Source organism: Dendrobates tinctorius, unplaced genomic scaffold, assembly GCF_039654945.1.
Source record: "Dendrobates tinctorius isolate UK_male_01 unplaced genomic scaffold, ASM3965494v1 ptg000084l, whole genome shotgun sequence".
Classification (NCBI taxonomy): domain Eukaryota; kingdom Metazoa; phylum Chordata; class Amphibia; order Anura; family Dendrobatidae; genus Dendrobates; species Dendrobates tinctorius.
Window position 1 is genome coordinate 26,851,009 of NW_027361752.1, and position 25,400 is coordinate 26,876,408.

Genomic DNA, 25,400 nt, shown 5'->3' on the forward strand with positions numbered 1-25,400 from the left:
TGTGGACAAGGAGGTGTTAATCTGTGTAGGCGTCATGATTTCTGGTAGGCTGTCTCACATTTGATTTTGTAATGAATGTAAACCAATCATGTCAAGTAACAGGTGTACATGGTTTTACTTAATGGAATGGGTATGTAAGGATGATTTATGTATTGTTCTTATGCCTGTGACTAAGAACTTTGCTTCAAAACGCATCAGGCGTTTAGGGGCTGCATCCCCGCAAGATCTTTTTTTTTATTGACATGAAAATAAAATATTGAAGATTTTATTGAAGAGACACCTGATGCTGGAACTTTTTTTTCTCCTTCTTTTGCTATTGATAATGAGTGGTATCCACTTGTTCCTGGCACTTGTGTTCATTTGGATTCCGGTGAGGCACCACTAATCCCTTTCCTTATTCCCAGTATGATGTAGCATTAAATAAAGCCTAGCCACTTTATTGAAAGCATGGCTATCAGGGGGAAATGAGCTTAGTTCCTCATGAGAGCCACTCGCTTTCAGTCATATGGGCATGCTTGAAGCTGCGCAGTAATCACTCTCTACACTGTGAGAGTCAGATTCAGGGCAGAGACAGACTGCCATATTTGTCGTGCGAGAATCGCATCGTAAACCTCATACTGACTGTCGGATCTCCTGACCTTAACTTGACAGCTGCATAGTAATTAGTGATGAGCGAGTATTGCCTGTTTGTTAGGAAATCCCCACATGTTTTCAGGCTGTCTCGCAGCCACAAAACATGCAGCTACAGCAACCAAAACTAAATCTCCGAGCACATTCAAATACTCGGAAATCACCCGAACATGCGGGAAATCTTGAGTAACGAGTATTCTCGCTCATCACTAATAGTAATCCATCATGTGTCTGCACAAACAGTTAGAAACAGACTCCATGAGGATGGTCTGAGTGCCCGACGTCCACAGATGGGGGTTGTGCTCACAGCCCAACACCGTGCGGCCCTCCAAAGAAATGCCACTCCACACCATTACTGACCCACTGCCAAACCAGTCACGCTGAAGGATGTTGCAGGCAGCAGATCGATCTCCATGGCATCTCCAGACTCTGTCACGTCTGTAACATGTGCTCAGTGTGAACCTGCTTTCATCTGGGAAGAGCACAGGGCGCAAGTGGAGAATTTGCCAATCCTTACATTTGCCAAGTGTCCTGCACGGTGTTGGACTTTGAGCACAACGCCCATCTGGGGACGTCGGGCACTCAGACCATCCTCATGGAGTCAGTTTCTATCCTTTTGGGCAGACACATGCACATTTTTGACCTGCTGGAGGTCATTTTGCGGGGCTCTGGCAGTGCTCCTCCTGTTCCTCCTTGCACAAAGATGGAGATAGCGGTCCTGCTGCTGGGTTGTTGCCATCCTACGGCACCCTCCACGTCTCCTGGTGTACAAGCATTGTCTTCTGGTAGCACCTCCAGCCTCTGGACACTACTCTGACAGACACAGCAAACCTTCTTGTCACAGCTCGCATTGATGTGCCATCCTCGATGAGCTGCACTTCCTGAACAACTTGTGTGGGTTGTAGAGTCCGTCTCATGCTACCACGAGTGTGAAAGCACAACCAACATTCAAAAGTGACCAAAACATCAGCCAGAAAGCATTGGTACTGAGATGTGGTCTGGGGTCCCCACCTGCAGAACCACTCCTTTATTAAGTATGTCTTGATAATTGCCAATAATTTCCATCTGTTGTCTATTTCATTTGCACAACAACATGTGCAATTGCTTGTCAATCAGTGTTGCTTCATAAGTGGACAGTTTGATTTCATAGAAGTTTGATTTACTAGGAGTTACAGTATATTCTGTTGTTTAAGTGTTCTCTTTATTTTTTTGAGCAGTGTATATTGTAGGGATGTGACTCGCTCAGGTGCAGCGGGAGACAATTATGAGGCAGGTTTTCCCAAAGTCCATGAGGTTTATTTGCTTCATAAACCATAACTCAGCATATCACCAAAAAGATCATAAACGTCTGTGGCTTCAGACTCGGACCGAGAGTCTCAGCTCATGCTGGGAGGTGTAGTCCTCCCCATATACAACTAATACACTGGCCAGGGCAATTTCCCCAGCAGCGCTTTCTCTGCAGCCGCTGACACAGAAAAGGTTTCTCCTTCCTTAACACACAGGCCACTCTCTGTAGTGTCCCACCTGGACACAGGGAAGTCTGTCCACACTCTGACAGACTCCCTCACACTCTCTCACATGTGCCAAACACCTCAATTACATAGCCCTGTAACCACACCCACAGTTGATCACATGGCTATGACATCACTAAAGGTTGTATTGCATATAGACACACACAGGCTTCCCTGACACAGTGTAACAGAAAGATCAGCAGTACCTCTGCTGATCAATACACCCTGGAGCCTGCATCCCAAGGCCACCCACCCTGAGACCCACAACGGTCATCTAGGACCCTGCTCCTGTTACCACACTGAATGTGCCTGTACACCCGTCCTGGGACACCCACACAGCGCCCCACCGGCCGACACAGTGGTCACCACACCACAATATACATACATACATTTCTCTGAGCTTGCATTTGTATAATGCTAAATTAATCTTGTGGCCCCCTTAGTTTAGTCCATTACTCTAAGTTTTGTACCAAAATTTTGGCCCATGTTGATGCATCTCAAACCTAGGCATTTTCAGATAAATCCTCATCTTAAAGGAGTAGTCCAGTCCAAATCAATCTCTGCAGTCACTCTCTGTGACTGAAGACTTTTGATTCCCCCCAATGCATGCTCAGCATGCTGTGAGGATTTGCTCGGTTCTCACCCAGGATCGGAGGGTATATGTGCGTTATACTTACTCCCAGCCAGGGACCATCCAGATGGTGCGGCCTCGCCTCCATACACATTTATGGAGTGAGGCCATGCTCTCAAGTCGGCCACTCCCACTGGCCACCCACCTCACTAGACAGCGCAGCCTCGCTCAATGTAAGTGTATGGAAGCAAGGCCATGCCCACTGGTCAGCAAGTATATTAGACACTTTTCTTGGCTCAAATTGACCATGAATTCAGGTTTGTTTAGTTTAGTAAATCTACCATAATCTCTTTGAAGAAGTTTTTTGAGACAATTTTTTTTTAAAATAGCACAGGCCAGTGACAATGGTACACACTCTTAAATTAAACCTATCAGCTGATACATGCTGCCCAATCCACGGGCCGCATGTACCAGGCACTGGCTGTATAATCTCAGTGTGGCAGAAAAAAAAAATTAGGAGTTGGGGACATGCCTGTCCAAGTACTCAACAGCTTGGCTCAATCACTGGTGTATACGTAAACAGAGACCGATCACTACAGGGCAGCAGGTGTGGATAAACCGCTGGGGGTTTTCCTGTGCGAGTAGTCTACAGTGCGGCTCCGCTCTGAAAATATGTTTTTCTCTGAAATGCAGCAATGTTTCAGAGTCTAGGCAGAGATCACACAGCCAGTGCCTGATACATGCCGCTCAAGAATTGGGCAGCTTCTATCAGCTGTCAGATTTAACTTAACTATCTCCTGCATATTCACATTCAGCCAATCACTGTCCACAGTGGTGACCTTGCTAAAAAGATGCCAACAGTGGAATTAGGGCGCACAGAACAGCAGAGATGGATAAGATCTGGAACAAGATCTGAGGGGTAAATGTCTCAATCTTATTATTTTTAATCAGTCTGAGCTTTTGAGAAAGTGTTTCAAATGGCAGTAAAACATCTTTAAGGCCATGTTCACATGTTCAGTATTTGGTCAGTATTTTACATCAGCATCAGTAGGAAAAAATCTGGACTGGAACAATCAGAGGAAAAGTATAGTAGAAGCACGTCACCACTTCTGCATTTTTCACCCAGCACTGGATTTGGCTTACAAATACTTAAGTAAAATTCTGACCAAATACTGAACATGTAAACGTGGTAAAAATATCATTTAAAACCATGCAAATTTCATGTTCAGAGAAGAATACTTGAACTTTAGTGCATACCTTAGATCCCATTGAATACCATGATAACTTTTACTTTAACGTTTTTATAACCTTAGACATATCCATATGTCCAGGTCTCCTGGTACTTACAATCCTAAGACATATAGATACGTCATGGAGATTTTGCACACACCGAGGATGTGTGCGATCACCACCAGGTGTCAGCTGATTTTGGACTGCTACTGGCACTTTAACCCCCTAAATGCTGAAATCGATATAGATCACAGTATTTGGTAGGCATGTAGAGGGAGAGGGCTCTGATCTGATCACCGCAATGTCTTAGGGTACCGTTACACCTAGCGTTGCACCAGCGATCTCGACCAGCGATATGACATGGTCAGGATCGCTGGTGCATCGTTAGGTGGTCGCTAGTGAGCTGCCACACAGGCAGATCTCACCAGCGGCATCGCTGGGGACGGTGATCGCTACTTATCTGTCAGACGCGGCGATCCTGCGTCCTCCCGCCCAGCTCCACGCGTCGCTCGTCGGCGCCACAGGAAGCGCCGCAGGAAGTGACCGATGAGGAATGGTCCAGGAGTTTCTCGCGCAATCAGCGATAACCAGCGGGGGAGCCGGTCGGAGGTAAGTATCACATGCAGCGATATCGCTAGCAATATCACTGCAACGTCACAAAATCGGTGACTTTACAGCGATATTGCTAGCGATATCGCAGTGTGAAACGGGGGCTTTAGTGAGGGGCAGATCGTTGATAAGGTAACCCAATGTCATCATAACATCAGGTCACCATGACAATGATTGGTACCTCGCATTGATGTTGCAGGGGTGCCGATTCGAGAGCAGAGGGGGCTGCCATGGTTTGCCACAGTTTTGTGCACTTCTGAAAAAAAGGACATGGCTGAACAGAGGTAACTCTACTGCCTCATTATAGTGGATGGATCTTTTGAGGGTTTTACCTAAATCATGTTACTTTGGGGTTTCCATCTAAATCTCCAAGTAAGAGCTCAGCATAGAATACAGGATAAATGTGATCCCAAACATTATGTAAAATGTTAACAATAAAAGCTTCAACTCAATCCACAAAAAAGTCCCCACCCAGGTCCAAATTTTTCCGCCATTTTTACCTATTTCCTAGTGTGGAAATGTAAAACCTGGGGATAAACAAAATTTTGGTGAAAAAATTTAAATTGCACAACAAATTTTGGGCTCCATTTTCTCATGTTACCCGTGTAAAACTAAAAAATTGGGGCTAAAATAACATTTTTGTGAGAAAATTGTGATTTTTCTTATTTTCATGGCTCTATGTTATAAACTTCTGTGAAGCACCTGGGAGTTCAAGGTGCTTCTTATACATCTATATACATTCCTTGAGGTGTCTAGTGTACAAAATGGGGTCATTTGTAGGGGGTTTCCACTGTTTAGGTACATCGGGGCTCTCTAAACGCGACCTGACATCTGCAGACCATTCCATTAAAATCTGCCCTCTAAATCTGCACTCCTTCCTCTCTGTACCCTGCACCCAAACAGTAGTTTTTAACTACATATGATGTATATGCATACTTAGGAGAAATTGAACAACAAAATTTGGTGTCCATTTTCTCCTGTTACATTGTGAAAATAAAAAAATTGGATCTAAAAGAAAATTATTTGTCTGATTTTTTTTTAACTGCTCTACATTATAAACTTCTGTGAAGCATCTTGGGGTTCAAGTTTCTCAGCACACATCAAAATAAGTTAGCATAGGAGTCTAGTTTCCAAAATGGTGTCACTTTTTTTGGGTTTCCACTGTTTAGACACATCAGGGGCTCTCCAAACGCCACATGGTGTCCACTCATTGTTCCAGCAAATATTGCATTCAAAAAGTCAAATGATGCTCCTTTCCTTCCGAGCCATGCTGTGCACCCAAACAGTAGTTTTACTCCACATATCAAAATACTCAGGAGAAATTGCACAACAAATGTTATGGTGAAATTTCTCATGTTACCCTAATGAATATGCAAAAGTTGTCGCTACATTTTTGAGGGAAAAATTAGAATTTTTTATTTTCATGGCTCAAGGTCATAAACGGCTGTGAAGCACCTGGGGCTTAAAGGTACTCACCACACATATAGATAAATTCCCTGAGGGATCTAGTTTCCAAAATGGTGTCACTTGCGGAGGTTTCCACTGTTTATTCATATCAGCGGCTCTCCAAACGTGACATGACATCCGCTCATTATGCTAACAAATTTTGTTTTCACAAAGTGAAATCTCACTTTTTCCTCTTCTGAACCCTGCCATGTAGTTTTCCATCACATGTTGTATGGACTTACTCAAGAGAAATTGTGCAACAAATTATACTGTGCTATTTCTCCTGTTACTCTTGTTGAAATGCAAAATTTGGGGCTAAAAAGCATTTTTGTGGGAAAAAATGCGATTTTTTTTATTTTCACAGCTCAATGTGGTATAAATTTATGTGACGCACCAGGGGTTTCAAGGTGGTCAGCACACATCTAGATAAATTCCTGAGCATTTCCATATTTCATCATCTGGGGCTGGGTGAGGGCTTATTTTTTGCATACTGAGGTGACATTTTTAATTATACCATTTTGGTGCAGATACGATCTTTTGATAGCCCATTATTGCATTTTAATGCAATGCTGCAGCGACCAAAAAAACGTAATTCTGGCATTTTTAATTTTTTTCTCATTACGCCATTTAGTGATTAGGTTAATTTTTTTTTATATTTATAGATTGGGCAATTCTGAATGCGGTGATACAAAATATGTGTATGATTGACTATGAAACTGTTAGCGTGGCTGATCTGGAGCCGGAATCTCCAGGAGTGGACCCTCTGGGCCGTGGCACCGAGGGGCCCCGAGCGAGCTGCCAGGTGGAACCGACCCCTATACAGGGACCATTAGGAGCAGGCCCAGGGGTTCGAGTACCATGGTAGCCGGTACCGAGATGGGGGGCTCAGGAAGGACTGGAGTAGGAGTTTGGGACTGAAGTGTAGATGACAGGACAGAGCTGGAACACAGGAGTCAGGAGTGGAGTAAGACAGTAGACTGGAACGTGGAGGGATGGTTGGAGCAGGAACACAGGTGACAGGATTGGAACAGGAACACCGGAGGCAGGACTGGAGTAGGACGGAAGGACTGGAGCAGGATGGAACAGGAACATCGGAGGCAGGACTGGAGTAGGACGGAAGGACTGGAGCCGGATGGAACAGGAACACCGGAGACAGGAATGGAGTAGGATGGAAGGACTGGAGTCGGACTGGGGGAGTACAGCAGGGGACACGGATAGCAGGACTGAGAGGCTGCTGCTGGGAGCACACGAGAGCGGGACTGTGAGACTGCAGAGAGCACACGAAGAAGCAAGGCCCAGTGTGCTAGGAAACACAATGATCAGGCGCCTCCCTCAGGGGGAAGCGGCCTGATATGCCCCTATCTGGTCTGCCATTGGTCAGGGGGTGCATCCGGGTCAGGGCATAGCCAGAGCACAAGAAGCAGAAGGGAGGCACGGACGCGGCCTATGGCGCATGCGAATTGCATGCAAAGACGCAGTCGGACGCGCGCCTGTCAGAGGCGTGGGAGCGATGGCCAAGTGAGTATGCTGAGATGGCGTGGGAGTGGAGGCCAGGTGAGTACATTGGAACGGCGTGACAGTACCCCCTCCCCTAAGCCGCCCTCCCCGGAGATTAGAAAGAAATCTCTTGAGGATACGGGGAGCATTGATATTCTCCCTAGGTTCCCAGGATCTCTCCTCAGGACCAAAGCCCTTCCAGTCAACAAGAAAAATGTCCTACCTCTAACCTTCTTCATGGCGATAATGTCCTCCACTTCAAAGACATCATCGGCACCCACCGGCTGAGGACCAGAATCAGGCAAGGAATGGAAGTGATTAAGCACCATAGGTTTCAGGAGAGAGATGTGGAAGGTGTTCGGGACCTGGAGCGAAGCAGGCAACCACAATTTGTAGGCAACTTCATTGATACATCCAAGAATTTCTAACGGACCGATGTAGCGTGGCCCCAACTTGTAGGAGGGCAGTTTCAACCGGATGAATTTGGACGTGAGCCAAACCTTGCCAACGACACGATAGGGTGGAGGAACCAATCTCTTCTTGTCTGCATAATTCTTCATCCAATCAGCAATCTTCTTGAGTGACGTGTTGGTCTCGGCCCAAACCTTGGAAAATTTGGAGGACAAAGCGATGGCCGTGGGTACATAGGAGGCAGGGGTTATTGGAAGGAGAACACCAGGATGTCTGCCGAACACAATGAAAAACGGAGACTTGGCCGAGGACTCGCCAGCATGGTTGTTGTAAGCGAACTCTGCCCAGGGAAGTAAGTCAACCCAATCGTTCTGGTGGGCTTTGGAGAAATGACGTGGGTACCCAGTTAACGTCTGGTTGGTATGCACCACCTGCCCGTTGGACTGTGGATGGTAGGCCAAGGAGAAGTCAAGGGAAAAGTTCATGAGCTTACAAAGTGATCGCCAGAACTTGGAGGTGAACTGAACCCCTCGGTCCTACACAATGCGTTGAGGTAGACAATGGAGTCTGAAGATTTGGTGGATGAAGACTTTGGCCAGCTCCAGAGCCGAGGATAGACAGGGCAGAGGGATGAAGTGGGCCATCTTGGAAAAACGATCCACCACCACCAAGATGACTGTGCAGCCAGAAGAACACGGTAGGTCGGTGATGAAATCCATGCCGATGTTTTCCCAAGGGACCGCAGGGACGGGCAACCGTAGCAACAAGCCGGACGGAGGTCTTCGTGGCACTTTGTTTTTTGCACAGGATGGACAAGAAGCCACAAAATCGAGTATATCTTGGTGAAGCGTGGGCCACCAGTAGTGACGCGCGATAAGATCCAGGGTCTTCTTAGTCCCAGCATGGCCGACCAGTTTGGAGGAGTGTCCCCATAGGAGGACTTTTCACTTGAGGTTCTCAGGCACAAGCGTTTTGCCAGGAGGAGGAGCAAGCCAGTTCACTGGAGCCACTGTGATGATCCTAGTGGGGTCAATGATATGCATGGTTTCATGTGGCTGGAAGACCCTGGACAGAGCATCAGCTTTGGTATTTATGTTGCCAGGACGGAAACTGTGCTTGAAGTCAATTCGGGCGAAATATAAGAACCATCTGGCCTGACGGGGGTTGAGTCTCTGGGAGACTGGAGATAGGCCAGATTCTTGTGATCCGAGAAGATGACAAAGGGATGGAAAGCTCCCTGCAGGAGATGATGCCACTCCTCCAAGGCCAACTTGATGGCCAGAAGTTCCCGGTCGCCAATCGAGTAATTACACTCGGATGGAGAAAAGGCCTTCGAGAAGAAGCTGCAAGGGTGCAGACGACAGGAGGCAGATCTCTGGGACAATACAGCCCCGGCACCTGTCAAGGAAGGGTCCACTTCGAGTACAAAAGGTCGGTTGCTCTCCGGGCGATGCAGGACCGGAGCCATGGAGAAAGCCCGTTTTAGGGTCAGAAAGGCCTCTTCAGCCTCCGGAGGCCAATCCTTGGGAGTAGTCCCTTTATGGGTGAGAGCAGAAATAGGTCTTGTGATTGCGGAAAAGTGAGAGACAAATTGCCGGTAATAATTGGCGAATCCGAGAAATCGTTGCATCGCCCTTACTCCGACGGGGCGAGGCCATTTGAGAATGGCAGACAACTTCTCGGGGTCCATCCTGAGTCCAGCGTCGGTGATAATGTATCCCAGAAACGGCAGAGAGGTCTGTTCGAAGAGACATTTCTCTAACGTCGCATACTGGCGGTTCTCCCAAAGATGCTGTAACACCAAGCGGACACTCTTTCTATGGGATGAGAGATCCGGTGAGAAGACGAGGATGTCATCCAAGTACACGACCACACAGGAGTACAAGAGGTCCCGGAAGATCTCGTTGATGAACTCTTCAAACACCGCAGGAGCATTGCAGAGACTAAAGGGCATGACCAGGTACTCCTAATGTCTCGAGTGTTGAAAGCCATCTTCCACTCATCTCCAGCACGGATACGGACCAGATTATTGGCTCCTCTGAGGTCCAGCTTGGAGAAGACCCGAGCCCTTCTGAGACTGTCAAACAACTCCGGAATGAGTGGAAGAGGGTACATGTTCTTGATGGTAATCTCATTCAAGCCCCTTTAGTCAATACACGCCATAGAGTTCCGTCCTTCTTCTTGACGAAGAAAAACCCGGCTCCTGCGGGTGACGAGGATTTCCATATAAAGCCTTTGGCGAGGTTCTCCTGGATGTATTCGGACATGGCTGTGGTCTCAGCAGGAGACAGGGGGTAGATTCTGCCCCTTGAGGGGGCTGAACCGGGAACAAGTTCAATTGGGCAGTCAAAAGGCCGGTGTATCAAAGATATCGGCATAGGAACTGTAGGCTGGAGGGAGACCCGGAAGGTCTGGGGGCGGCCGAGGAGTGGCCGCCAGGCGGACAGGAGTAAATGAGTGAACTTGGCACAGGTATCTCCCCAGAAGACCAGTCGAGAACAGGCTAATGAGTCCTTAACCATGGGGGACCGAGTAGAATGGCGTGGGAGAGCTGAGGCAAAACATAAAAGGCTATCTTCTCTCGATGTAAGACACCGACTTGCAACTCCACTTCTTCAGTGACCAAGGTGACGGTCACCTGTAGCAGTTTGCCATCCACCGCGGCAATCTGGAAAGGGTTAGATAGAGCAACCATGGGAATTTGGTATTTGTCCACCTCTTCAGGCCGAATGAAGTTACCTGCCGAGCCCGAATCCACGTAGGCCACCTCGGACCCACGTCTCTCCCCTGATGGCAAAAGAACAGATAAAGTAAGAGGTTGAGAGGGATCATCATCACCTAGGGAGGCGTCTCTTACCTGACCTAGGCTGAGGAGTTTCCCTGTCTCTTAGGACAGGTGCGGATATAGTGTGATGAACATATAAAGGCACAGACCTTGTGCCCGCCTCTCTTGGTGACTCAACTCGGCCAACTTGAGGCGGTCTATCTGCATGGACTCGACCGAGGAGGAATAAGGGGACCGGACCGAATGAGGACTGGCAGAACGGGTGAGAAGGGGAGCTGGCCTGGCGGATCTCCTGTCTCTGGCTGACTCCCGAGCGCACTCCAGGAAGCGTAGGTCAATGCAGGTAGCCAGCGAGATAAGGTCCTCTAAGGTGGTCGGGGTATCTCGACCTGCGAGTTCATCTTTTATTCTGCCTGAAAGACCGCGCCAGAATGCCCCTACCAAAGCCATGTTATTCCAGCCGAGCTTGGAGGAGATAGTGCGAAAGCGGATAGCATACTGTTCGACCGTGAGAGAACCCTGATGTAGGTTAAAAAGAGACTTGGTGAGAGCGGCTAACCGACCCGGCTCATCGAAGAACCTGCAAAAAGTATCCAAGAAAACTGAGAGACTTGAGACAACGAGATCGTCACATTCCCAGAGAGGATTCAACCAGGACAGGGCCTTTCCCTCCAGATGGGAAATAATAAAGGCTACTATGGCCCGGTCAGAGGGATATTGCTGCGGCAACCATTCAAAGTGGAGGCTACACTGATTTAAGAACCCCCTGCAGAGCTTGGTTCCCCAGTGAAGCGGGGCGGTTTGGCGAGGCGGGGCGTCGGGAGAGCTGTAGGAGCGGAGGGAGGAGTCGGAGTTGTGGCGGCAGACTGTAGGAACAACAAGAGGCTATCAAAGGAGGCCATGTAAGACAAAATAGGGGCTTGAGTATCTTGTTGCTGGCCCAGCTCCTGTTGAAGACTGGCCAGTAGATTGGCAGTTCCAGGATCGGCCACCTGCAGGGCTGACAAATGGGTGTCCATAGACTTCATGACAGACATAATGTGTCCCTGATTCTCCCGCAGGAAGAGTAACTCTTTCTGGGTAGCAGCAGTAGTACCGGCGGAGTCCATGGCCTGATCGTACTGTTAGAGTGGATGGTCTGGAGCCGGAATCTCCAGGAGTGGACCCTCTGGGCCGTGACACCGAGGGACCCTGGGCGAGCTGCCAGGTGGAACCGACCCCTATACAGGGACCGTTAGGAGCAGGCCCAGGGGTTTGAATACCATGGTAGCCGGTACCGAGAGGGGTGGCTCAGGATGGACTGGAGTAGGAGTGTGGGACTGAAGTGTAGATGACAGGACAGAGCTGGAACACAGGAGTCAGGAGTGGAGTAAGACTGAAGACTGGAACGTTGAGGGATGGTTGGAGCAGGAACACAGGCGACAGGTTTGGAACAGGAACACCGGAGGCAGGACAAGAGTAGGACAGAAGGACTGGAACAGGATGGAACAGGAACACCGGAGGCAGGACTGGAGTAGGACAGAAGGACTGGAGCAGGATGGAACAGGAACACCAGAGGCAGGACTGGAGTAGGACGGAAGGACTGGAGTCGGATGCAACAGGAACACCGGAGGCAGGACTGGAGTAGGACGGAAGAACTGGAGCAGGATGGAACAGGAACACTGGAGGCAGGACTGGAGTAGGACGGAAGGACTGGAGCCGGATGGAACAGAAACACTGGAGGCAGGACTGGAGTAGGATGGAAGGCCTGGAGTCGGACTGCGGAGTACAGCAGGGGACACGGATAGCAGGACTGCGAGGCTGCTGCAGGGAGCACACGAGAACGGGACTGTGAGACTGCAGAGAGCACACGAAGAAGCGAGGCCCAGTGTGCTAGGAAACACAACGATCAGGCGCCTCCCTCAGGGGGAAGCGGCCTGATATTCCCCTATCTGGTCTGTCATTGGTCAGGGGGTGCTTTCCGGTCAGGGCATAGCCGGAGCACAAGAAGGAGAAGGGAGGCGCGGACGCGGCTTATAGCGCATGCGCATTGCATGCAAAGACGCCGTCGGCCATGCGCCTGTCAGAGGTGACCGCCGTGGCTGTCGGGCGGCGAGGGGCTGCGGCGTGGAAGCGATGGCCGGGTGAGTATGCAGAGACGGCGTGGGAGCGGAGGCCGGGTGAGTACGTCGGAACGGCGTGACAGAAGCTATCCTAACCAAATCGACCCTGCTACATACAGGCAATGGTTAGAGATGAGCGAATATATCAATGCTCGGTACGGCTCACGATTGCTGAATTTGGCCCCATACCAGCCTGAGAATAGCAGCCCTAAGTTGTGAGCTTTAGCAAGGCTGGTTGTCAAAAAATAGGGGGGAGGGGGCCAATGCTGGTTTTTAATTATTTATTTAAATAATGAAAAACACAGTGTGGGGACCCCTCTATACTTAATAACCAGCCATTCTGAAGCTGACAGCTGAGGGTTGCAGCCCCCAGCTATGAGTTTTGCCTGGCTTGTTATCCAAAATACAGGGGAACCCAAGCAGGTTTTTTTTTAAACTATTTATTTACAGCACAGGAGCGTCTGATGAATACTCACATTCGCCGCTCCTGCTCTCACTGTTAATAGCAGAAAAAGGTGTCCGATGACGGGAGCAGTAGTCCCATCAGCTGACACCATTGACCGGAGGTAAACTTTATACCTTCGATCACAGCTGAGTGCTCACGCTGTCTTTTGACAGCATGAGAACTCTCTGACCGGCGGGGATGATTTCTCTGCTGATCAGAAGCGCTACACCGGTGTCACATAGAGTGGGAAACACCGGCTTTTGTGCTGTGAATATTCATCTATATTTGTTGATTTTATCAATGATGAAATTGACAAATATTCCCAGCCCTGCAGTGTGAATAAATCACAAGCAACTGTGGGGCGGGATCTCTGGCCGCGCGTCCACGCTGGCGCGATAGGAGGGCCAGGATTTGATGAGACAGCACGGGCAGCACTAGCTTCGCATGCCCAAGAATATATTGTACAGTGAGGGCGCCAGGATTTCTAAAGAACGATGATGAGGCGGAGAAAACAATGCAGGAAGAAATGAGTGATGGATGTGAGGTGACTCTGTCAGAGGGGGAAAGACCTGCCCACCGGTCAAAAATCAGGTATGTCTGTCAAATTTTAAAAACGATTATTTCTGCAGTGGAAGGGACGATAAATAAAAGAGCCACCTTGACAGAGTGCAGCATTAGTGCTGCTCAAGGTGGCTCTTTTACTTAAAAACGCCTGGGGGGTTTACAGGTTCCCTTTAAAGAACTAAGCTGGAAAATAAAGGAACTGGGAGTGCACTTCATCTTCTCATCCATTCTCTCAGTGGATAAACATGGACCAAAGAGATTGAACAGAACTCTACAGGTGAACAACTGGCTATGTCAATGGTGTCGTGAGCAACATTTTGGGTTTTATTCACGGATGGGATGAATTACCTGTATGATGGACTTCTTGCTAGAGATGGGTTGCATCTTACAGAAACAGGAAAACACTTATTTGGTAGACGCCTTGCTACACTCATCAGGAAAGATTTAAACTAGAGCATCATGGGATGGGAAATATATGGTCATAAAAAATTTGCAGCTAATAAATTTATTTGAGAACCTTGTTAATAAGTGTAAATAAAGAACAAAAACAACAAATTCGGAATGAAAATAGAGGAGCAGGAGAAACCTAAAAATGTTTCATTACAAATGCATAGAGCATGGGAAACAAACAAGGAAAATTGAAGCTGCTAACACAGGAAGGGAGATATGATGTCATAGGCATCACTGAAACTTGGTGGGATGATGCACATGACTGGAATACAAGCCTTGAAGGCTACAACTTATTTATTAGAAGCAGGGTTAACAAGAGGGGAGGAAGTGTTGTATTGCATGTTAGGAAAATATATATCTCCACAGACATCCAAATTTCAGCGAATGGTAGCTCAGCAGAAAATGTTTTGGTAAGAATACAAGGAAAGAAGAACAAAAAGGACACTATTGTAGGCGTTTACTATAGGCCATCTCGACAGGCTGAAGATATGGATGAGCTTACATCAGATATCTCTGTTCTCCAAAAAGTACAAGAGAGTGATCATGGAAGATTTTAACTATACAGATATTTGTTGGGAATCTCTCTCAAGCAAAAATGGTGGGTACAAGAAATTCTTATCTTCTCTTGCTGACAACTTTATCTTTCAAAAGGTAGAATAGAGAACAAGAGGATCTGCAATCTTGGACCTAATTCTTACCACCAGGGAAGAAATAATTGAGGAAGTAAAGGTGGCGGGGGCTTTAGGAGGCAGCAATCATGCTGATCTTCAAATTCTTTGAATTTTGGGTTACAAGAGGAGGAAGTCCAGCAAGGACTCAGACTTTAAGGATGGACTTCAGAAAGCCAGATTTTAATGGACTCATAAAAGGTAAATCTTCTATAGAAAACTCACGCTAATAAATGTACCCAAAGTTTAAAAAAAAAAAAAAAAAAACAATGAACCTTAGGAAACTAATCAGGTGTCACAATCAGGTGCAGAAACTAAACAAAGAGGGATTTACCTTTGTATGGTGCCAAATTGCATGGAGAGGCTGTAATCCCAAGGGGAGTTGCTCAAAAGGAGAATGAATGAAAGTCCTTTCAGTTTGCGGTGAATAGCCCAAAGTATTCTAGTGTTCCAAAGTAAAGATGAACAGGGACGCAGTAAAGGACGCCATCCTGGCTGGTAACGGGCATCCAGCTAAATTATCCCAGCGGCCGCCTGTGTGAGAGGCAGACGCCGCCTGTGTGAGAGGCAGACGCCGCGTGAAGAGACAAACCTGCAAGGTGCAGAAGCACTGCAGGACCTTGCGTGTTGTCACAGTCACGTGATGAGTCACGTGACAGGCTAAGAAGCACTAAGGAGCATACAGGGGGCTAAGTTGCTTTCAGATTTCCTACGCGTTTCGGTATTCTCGGATTCTTTCCTCAGGCGGCCGCTGGAAGAGTTAGCAGAGGAAATTGCAGAACCATTAATAAAAAATCTTTGAAAAATCCTGCAGAATAGAATGTATTTAGAAATAGAAAGCATTTAAGTTTTTATATTTTTATATATTATCTATATAAAGGAACTGAAGGTAAATTAATCAAATTTGCAGACCACGCAAAGCTTGGAGGGCTAGCTAACACTAGAGAAGACAGAGAAATAATTCAGAAGGATGTAGATAAGCTTGAAAAATGGACAGCGATAGAATGGTATTTAACAGAGAAAAATGCAACAAGAACATTACATCTACAGAATCTGAAAAATAGAACTAGGCCACAGCACATGTGAAAAAGACTTGGGTACACTAATAGATCACAGACTGCAAATGAGACAACAGTGTGATGCAGCAGAAAAAGGCAAACAGTTCTATGGTGTATTAAGAGAAGCATGGTCTAGATTATGCAAAGTAGTTATACCCCTGTACTCCTCCTTGGTCAGGCCTCATCTGGAATACTGTGTCCAGTTCTAGGCATCACTTCTTAAAAAAGTGACATTGAAAAATTGGAGCAAGTTCATAGAAGAGCTACCAGGTTGGTGAGTGGACTGCAAAGTGTGTACTTCGAAGAAAGGTTAATGGATCTGGGAATGTTTAGCTTACACAAAAGAAGGCCAAGAGGAGACTTAATAGTTGTCTACAAATATCTGAAGGAATGTCACAGTGTAGAGATATCATCAAAGGGTGGTGAGTTGTCCTAAAATGGAAGTCTTCAAACATAGTCTAGACAGACATTTGTCTGAGATGGTTTTAGTGAATCCTGCATTGATCAGGGGGTTTGATTCAATGACCAAGGTCCCTTCCAACTCTAAACTTCTATGATTTTATGATTCTATGTCTCAAAAACTAATCTCAGAATACATGGGATCTGTTGAAATGTTCCAGAGTTATTACCAGATAAATTGACACTGGCCTGAATGGTAAAATTTGGCCTAGTCATGAAAGTACAAACAGACTTGGGAGGGGGAAGGTAAAAGTGTTAATTGTATCTGAAATACCCTTTAGCATTGAAATACTATTTCACATGAAAGCACTACATAGTTAACTAATACTAATTACCCTTACCAGTTTTATGCATGCAGCCATATACACTCACTGGCCACTTTATTAGGTACACCATGCTAGTAAGGGGTTGGACCCCCTTTTGCCTTCAGAACTGCCTCAATTCTTCGTGGCAGAGATTCAACAAGGTGCTGGAAGCATTCCTCAGAGATTTTGGACCATATTGACATGATGGCATCACACAGTTGGCGCAGATTTGTCGGCTGCACATCTCTGCGAATCTCCCGTTCCACCACATCCCAAAGATGCTCTATTGGATTGAGATCTGGTGACTGAGGAGGCCATTTGAGTACAGTGAACTCATTGTCATGTTCAAGAAACCAATCTGAGATGATTCGAGCTTTATGACATGGCGCATTATCCTGCTGAAAGTAGCCATCAGATGTTGGGTACATTGTGGTCATAAAGGGATGGACATGGTCAGCAACAATACTCAGGTAGGCTGTGGCGTTGCAACGATGCTCAATTGGTACCAAGGGGCCCAAAGAGTGCCAAGAAAAAATTCCCCACACCATGACACCACCACCACCAGCCTGAACCGTTGATACAAGGCAGGATGGATCCATGCTTTCATGTTGTTTACGCCAAATTCTGACCCTACCATCCGAATGTCGCAGCAGAAATCGAGACTCATCAGACCAGGCAACGTTTTTCCAATCTTCTACTGTCCAATTTCGATGAGCTTGTGCAAATTGTAGCCTCAGTTTCCTGTTCTTAGCTGAGAGGAGTGGTACCCAGTGTGGTCTTCTGCTGCTGTAGCCCATCTGCCTCAAAGTTCGACGCACTGTGCGTTCAGAGATGCTCTTCTGCCTACCTTGGTTGTAACGGGTGGCAATTTGAGTCACTGTTGCCTTTCTATCAGCTCGAACCAGTCTGCCCATTCTCCTCTGACCTCTGGCATCAACAAGGCATTTCCGGCCACAGAACTGCCGCTCACTGGATTTTTTTTCTTTTTCGGACCATTCTCTGTAAACCCTAGAGATGGTTGTGCGTGAAAATCCCAGTAGATCAGCAGTTTCTGAAATACTCAGACCAGCCCTTCTGGCACCAACAATCATGCCACGTTCAAAGGCACTCAAATCACCTTTCTTCCCCATACTGATGCTCGGTTTGAACTGCAGGAGATTGTCTTGACCATGTCTGCATGCCTAAATGCACTGAGTTGCCGCCATGTGATTGGCTGATTAGAAATTAAGTCTTAACACACAGTTGGACAGGTGTACCTAATAAAGTGGCCAGTGAGTGTATATACACCTGTCTTTCTTATATTGATTATTTTTTCCAGCACCATGATCCATACGTACACCTCATCAAACATTCACTGTTTTTCTTCCCTCTGATTATTTCTTAATTAATAACCTGCTGATATTTCTGACTCCTCCTTGCCCTTCTATGAATATTAAATTAAGAGATCTAAATTCACCACTGGAGATCTATTAAATTGACTGCCTGCGAAATAATTAATCAGTTGCTAAAATACATCTACAGAATTGAGTTGATAGGACTTTAGCACAGATCATGCCGCTGACAGAATTTTACTCTAGAGAAATTATAAATTATATTCATTTTTTAAAGGTACAGATGAACATTACATACTGTAGAAGAGAAGGTCCATTCTTCTTTATCTATCTATCTATCTATCTATCTATCTTTACTGGCATGTAAATGTTTGGGTCAAAATTATTGTTATTGTAAAAAGTTATGCAGGATGAAGATGAAATGACCTCTAAATGACCTAAAGTTAAAGATGACACATTTTATTTGCATTTTAGTAAAAAAAAAATGTAATTTTTTTACATTTTAAAAAATACAAAAAAATACAAAAAGGAAAATGTAAAAATTTGGGCATGCTTTGAGATTTGTATGCTTAGATAACTTTGACCAATGTTACAGATTATAACTAGCCTTTTAGGGTTATGGCTTGTTCGCTATCACCATTAGAAAAGGCCAGGTAATGCAAATTTCCCAGCTTTATAAAAACCCAGGCTATTCTAATCTTATGCCAAAGAACAGCAGCCATGGGTTCTTCTAAGCAATGGCCTAGCACTAGAGATGAACGAATATTTCAATGTTCGGTTCAGATTACATTTGCAGAATATTCGACGAACACAACCGAACACTATTCACGTCAATGGGAGGCAAAAACAAACGCATGCACAAAACCTTATAACAGCACCCAAAATGCTGCCAAAACACATCAAATGAGAAACAGACACCAGGAAAGTGGCCTCAATTCACACACAGTACAGATTTTAGCACTGCACTGCAGCAATCAGACAGGCATAGGGTATCGGGGTCTGGAACAGCATTTACAGCTTTCAATGGAACTTCACAGTAAGACGTGGGTGAGGGATCGGTGTAGGGCCCCTTTGCTGGGAGCCCTGATACCACATGCAACACCTCTACTTGCTTTCATGCTGAGCCACATTTAGGTGGCCAAATATCAGTTTTGTAGACAACCATTGTAAAAAAACTAAAGGATAATAACACAGGTAGCTGAGTCCAAGTAAGTGAAGACCTGAGGGTCTTGGAGGCCTACTGCTACAGGCAACATAAATGAAGGAGACCAAACCAGAAGTGTTGATGTTTCCAAAAACTATTGGCAGATACCACCAAAGTGGCATCAATTTCACCGCAGTAAAAATAGTATAATAGGGACCAACAGTTCTTTCACAACACCCAATGCAGCAAATGAACACCCAACAAGGAGTGCCCACATTTAAAGAAATGAGGGCCTTATACCACAGAACTGGCATCAATTTCACCACAGTAGAAATAGTATAATAGGGAATGACAGTTTTTCCACTGCACCCAATGCAGCAGATGGAAACCCAACAAGGAGTGTTCACATTTAAAGAATTGAGAGTCTTACATCACAGAACTGGCATCCATTTCACCAAAGTAGAAATAGTATAATAGGGACCGACAGTTCTTCCACTACACACAATACAGCAGATGGACACCCAACCAGGAGTGTTCACATTTCCAAAAATTATTGGAAGACACCACCAAAGTGGCATCAATTTCACCGCAGTTGAAATAGTATAATAGGGATGGACAGGTCTTTCACTACACACAATACAGCAGATGGACACCCAACAAGGAGTGTTCACATTTCCAAAAATTATTTGCTGACACTACCAAAGTGGCATCGATTTCACCACAGTAGAAATAGTATAATAAGGAATGACAGGTCTTTGACTACACACAATACAGCAGATGGACACCCAACCAGGAGTGTTCACATTTCCAAAAAATATTGGCAGACACCACCAAAGTGGCATCAATTTCACCACAGTAGAAATAGTATAATAAGGACCGACAGGATCTTTCACTACACTAAATACAGCAGATGGACACCCAACCAGGAGTGTTCACATTTCCAAATATTATTGGCAGACAACACCAAAGTGGCATCAATTTCACCACAGTAAAAATAGTATAATGGGGACAAACAGTTCTTCAATTACACCCAATGCAGCAAATGGACACCCAACAAGTAGTGTTCACATTTAAAGAGATGAGGGCCTTACACTACAGAACTGGCATCAATTTCACCACAGTAGATATAGTATAATAGGGACAGACAATTCTTCTACTGCACTCAAAACAGCAGATGGACACCCAACACGGAGTGTTCACATTTTCAAACCTGAGTGACTGACACCACTTAAGTGGAATAACTGTCACGAAAATAGAAATAAAATAATTGGGACGGAGACGTCTTCCACTAAGGCTAACACAGCAGATGTCAAACAATAATGACTGTTCACATTTCTACAAATTTGTGTTAACATCAGCAGGAGCAGCAGCAGCCACAGCAGGCACAGAAGCCACACTAAAGATATCATATACTGCAGTTATGTGACATTAATGCATCACACTAAAAAATGCAATATCACCTAGACTGTATAGTCTGCGATTGGGGTGCAGAAGTCCTTGGAGATCCATGACTTGTTCATCTTAATGAAAGCTAGGCAGTCTACACTTTCAGGGGACAGTCGGCTGCGCTTATCCATCAGGGTACCACCAGCATCGCTGAACACACGTTCTGGGAGAATGCTAGCTGCCAGACACAATAAAACCTCCAAGGTTTGTGAGGTGAGCTCAGGCCACTCATCAATTTTGGAAGACCAAAATGTGAAAAGGTCCAAACCCTCCCTTATGGTATTGATATTTAGTTCTAAAAACTCCTGCACCATCGTCTCCATTCTTTCACCATGTTTAAGACTTGGACTCTGTTGAGCTGGTGCACGAATTGGTCTAAAAAAAAGTGTCAAAGGACTCACGGAAATTGCTTCTTCCACTTCCATCACTGCTGCTGCTGCTAATGTTTTGGCGTTAAAAAATTGACATGCCGGAGATTGGAAGTGTAGAGCTGCAATGTAAACTGTGTGCTTCACTGCTGTGCTCTGTTAAGGTTGTTTAAAAGCATGTTTCGATACTCCAGCATTCGCGGGTCCCTTTCTAGGGCAGGAATCATCTGGCAAAATTTGGCTTTATAACATGAATCTAACAATGTAGCAACCCAGTACTCAGCTTTATTCCTAATCATAACTATACGTTGATCATGTTGCAGATAGTGCAGCAAGAAGGCATTCATATGTAAGGCTCTACTATGAAGTCCAAGCCCATGTTGTGTTGGTGGCTGGGTAACAATGAGGCTCATTTCCTCTGTCACTTCCCGCCAACCACGAACAACAGAGAGGGGAGGATTATCCTCTTCATCTGAAAATTGCTCGTCCATCACCTCTTCCTCCTCCATTTGTTCCTTGGATCTTGTACCTTTAAAAACAGCTTGTCTGTTATCACCAGCCCCTTTCGATTGCAGTAATCCACAATCACTTGACAATGTTATCCCCTCCGCATCCTCCTCTGCTACACCCAGGCCAGGATAGTGGCTGAGAAAATGCTGTATCACCAGTTTGAGGACGTGAGCCATGCAAAGCACATGTGTGAGTTTGCCTCGCCATAGGGTCGCCTCCAGGTTCACACCATTATCGAACACGGCCTTTCCTGGATGCAGGTTCAGCGGAGACAGCCATTGATCAATCTCAGCCTGGAAAGCTGTCCACAACTCTTCAGCTGTATGACTGTGATCTCCAAGGCATATCAATTTTAAGACTTCCTGACTGCCTACACTAGGCAGAGATGTTAACCCACTGCTAACGAGTAATGGCGGAGCATTGCATCTAGCGATCAAAAAGAACACAAGGGGTTAAATATCACCCTGTGTGGAGTGAGTGCAGATTAAACTACTCTGATAACTTCTCAGAGAGATGAGCACTGGCCGAGGAATACCAACGCAGCTCACTGCCAAGTGGCAACAAAAATACAACTAACTAATTCAGCTCCACTGGGTGGTGCAAAAATACAAGTATCAAGCTCAGCTAACTGCCGAGCGGTACCAAAAGAGGTGTTGCCATTCCCAAAACAAAAGGGTTATGCACGTGGGTTTGACTGTGCCCTGTAAACAGTCCATGCTAACAGAACATGCAGCCAAGACAGGCGCTAGGCCAAGCCAAGGAAAAACCTGCCTCTCTAGCTAAACTAAATGTTCACACACACCAACAGAGCGGCAAAGTCTCCACTCACACACACGAGCGCAAAAGATTTAAGCGTGCTGCCGAGTATCTCAAATACCCTTTTATAGACTGTGCTTAAGTCCAGTCAGACAGGACCTTGCTCGTGGACCAATCCGGGACTGCCACATCACCGGAGTAGCTGATGACTGACCCCCAATGAGAGGTAGCCACCTCACAAGTATACCCAGTAGGGTGATTCCCGGACTTAGCCTCAGGAACATCTGTTCACCACTACCTATTGCTAGCTACTGTAGCTGACGTTAAGACCGATACCTCTGCTGAGCAGCACCCACAGTGGTCAAAGCTGAATGGGGGACTGCAGAGGGAGATAAGGCTTGGGATCCACCCTGTGCAGAGAGAGAATCCTGGCACCTAGCAATATATCCATTATATAAAATATGAGGCAGGTTACTGAAGGATCATTGACCTGTCATAACCCCATAAGGATGAATATGAGAACAGAGAGCCAAATAAAGCCCTGCCCACAGTCCCACCAAGGATGGAGCACGAGAGTTTCATTAACCGAAAACTGCAAATACAGATTAAAGAACAACCGCGTGACGGATTTCATCAACCACAATATCATTTTAACCAGTACAAAAATGCCAACCTGACAGTGTCTGGAGATTACTTAGCAAAATTTTGCTAACAGGTTCACTTTAATGCTGAAATTAATTTTCATTATTACATATGGATAATTTAATACTGTCTGATCCTCAAAACGTCTCCTGCTGTTATATGCCAAATATGGACTTTGAATGATAAAGGTCCTGTGGTACATGTGTAAACTGCTAGGAACTTTGTCACACTTGCTGCTATATTTATCTAATGATAAACTTCAAAGAAACCAGAGTTGTTTGATATATATAATATCACCTTTGTGGTAACCTTAAATTCTATTTAAAAAAGGGTGCCACACAATGGCATATCCTTAGAAAATACAATTTTTATTGATTAATACATACAAGAAAAAATAAAAAGAAGGTGCTAGACCAATCAAAAAGAGACCCATTAGTTATGGGAGCACAACACTTCAGCGTTCACCAAAAGCATTTGTATATGTCATAATAATCATTGCACTACAGGGAAAGCAACACGAACTAAACTGTCCATTATTGCGACAATCAATATACCACCCTCAGGTATATCTAATTAGTCAGTCAGGACAACTGCGCATTACCACAGTACATAACCCCTATAGGTGCCACATGCATGGTTGTGTAGAAATGCAATGTATACATATGCTCGCCATTGCTACATACCACAAGCTGGTGGTGCTTCCTGGACGTCCCTTATGCCCCGACGCGCGCTTCGCACTGCTTCTTCATGTATGCCATATACAAATGCTTTTGGTGAACGCTGAAGTGTTGTGCTCCCATAACTAATTGGTCTCTTTTTGATTGGTCCAGCACCTTCTTTTTGTTTTTTCTTGTATGTATTGTTCAATAAAAATTGTATTTTCTAAGGATATACCATTGTGTGGCACCCTTTCTTAAATAAAATTTAAGGTTACCACAAAGCTGATATTGTTGTTTCATGGTATGTCACCCTTTTGGGGGGTTTAAAATTGAATTGGGCGTTTTTTGTGAGGATAATTGTTTGATATATGTAGTCTATATCTGTACCTCAAAATTAAGAGTCACAAACAGAGGGTGTTTAAAGCTACATATATATGATTGTCATGGTCCCAGTTTCTTTATCCTGGCAGATCCTTATAAGATAACGTATAAATGTTTTTAAAAAAACAAGGGATCTTACCAAGATGGTTACCATTCCAAAAAAATAAGCCATACCTGAGATGCTTACTACTGCTTTCAGTGAGCCATATCTAAGAAGGTTATTTATTTCACAGAGTGTGCCATATCTGAAATGGTTACCTTTCATACAGTGGCATGTAAAAATGTGGTCATAATTACAGTTAAGCAAGTTGAAAAAGAAACGATCTCTAAAAGGCCTTAAGTTAAAGATGACATGTTTCCTTTATATTTTAGGTAAAAAAAAATATATATATATATTTCCATCTTTTACATTTCAAGAATTACAAAAAGAAAAATAGATCACTGCCAAAGTTTGGGCGCCCTGCATGGTTAGTACCTATCAGCACCCCCTTTTGAAAGTATCACAGCTTGTAAATGCTTTTTGTAGTTAGCTAAGAGTCTTTCAATTCTTGGTTGAAGAATTTTCATCCATTCTTCCTTTAAAAATTCTTCCAGTTCTGTGATATTCCACGGTTGTCTTCATGCGCTGCAATTTTGATGTCTAGCCACAGAATTTCAATGATGCTCAAGTCAAGGGACTGTGAAGGCCATTGTAAAACCTTCAGCTTGCACCTTTTGATGTAGTCTACTGTGGATTTTGTTGTGTGTTTAGGATCATTATCCATTTGTACAATATCATAAATACCAAGCCACCACCCAATAACTATAATTGAGTATACAGAGGAGGAAGGATGTGTAAGAATGTTCAGTGCAAGAATAAACCAAATCGTATAAAAGAAAAAGCACCAATGGAACCAATAATAAAAAAAGTAGAAAATGTAGTAAATTACAATAAAACACTAATTGAGATTATAAATCAATACACAGGGAATGACAAAAGAGTGCCAACAAGGAAAATGTATGGCACCACAGAAATACAGCAGGCATAAAAACCACAGGCAAAAGACACCATTATAGATGAAAGGGTCAGCTCAAAGTGCAAGTACAAACTGCTAGGCAGTATACTAAAAAGTCTAAACAAATAAATATAAAAGTGAGGACATGCTAAAATATAAATATCAAATAAATAGGAGAGATACAGTGCCAAAACCCAATGTAAAAAGTAATATGAAGCCTGGGAAATTACCTGAGGGGCTGCCACCCACCCCGACATGCGTTTCAAAGCAGTGCCTTCTTCCAGGGGCACTGCTCCGAAATGCGTGGAGTTTTCTGGTGCCTTTTTATGACTTTCAGGTTCCATTTGCTTCACTTGAAGTATAAGTATGTTTATTACTTAAGCTCACCGGTGTTTATTCATTATAATTTACTGATTATTGACTGGTA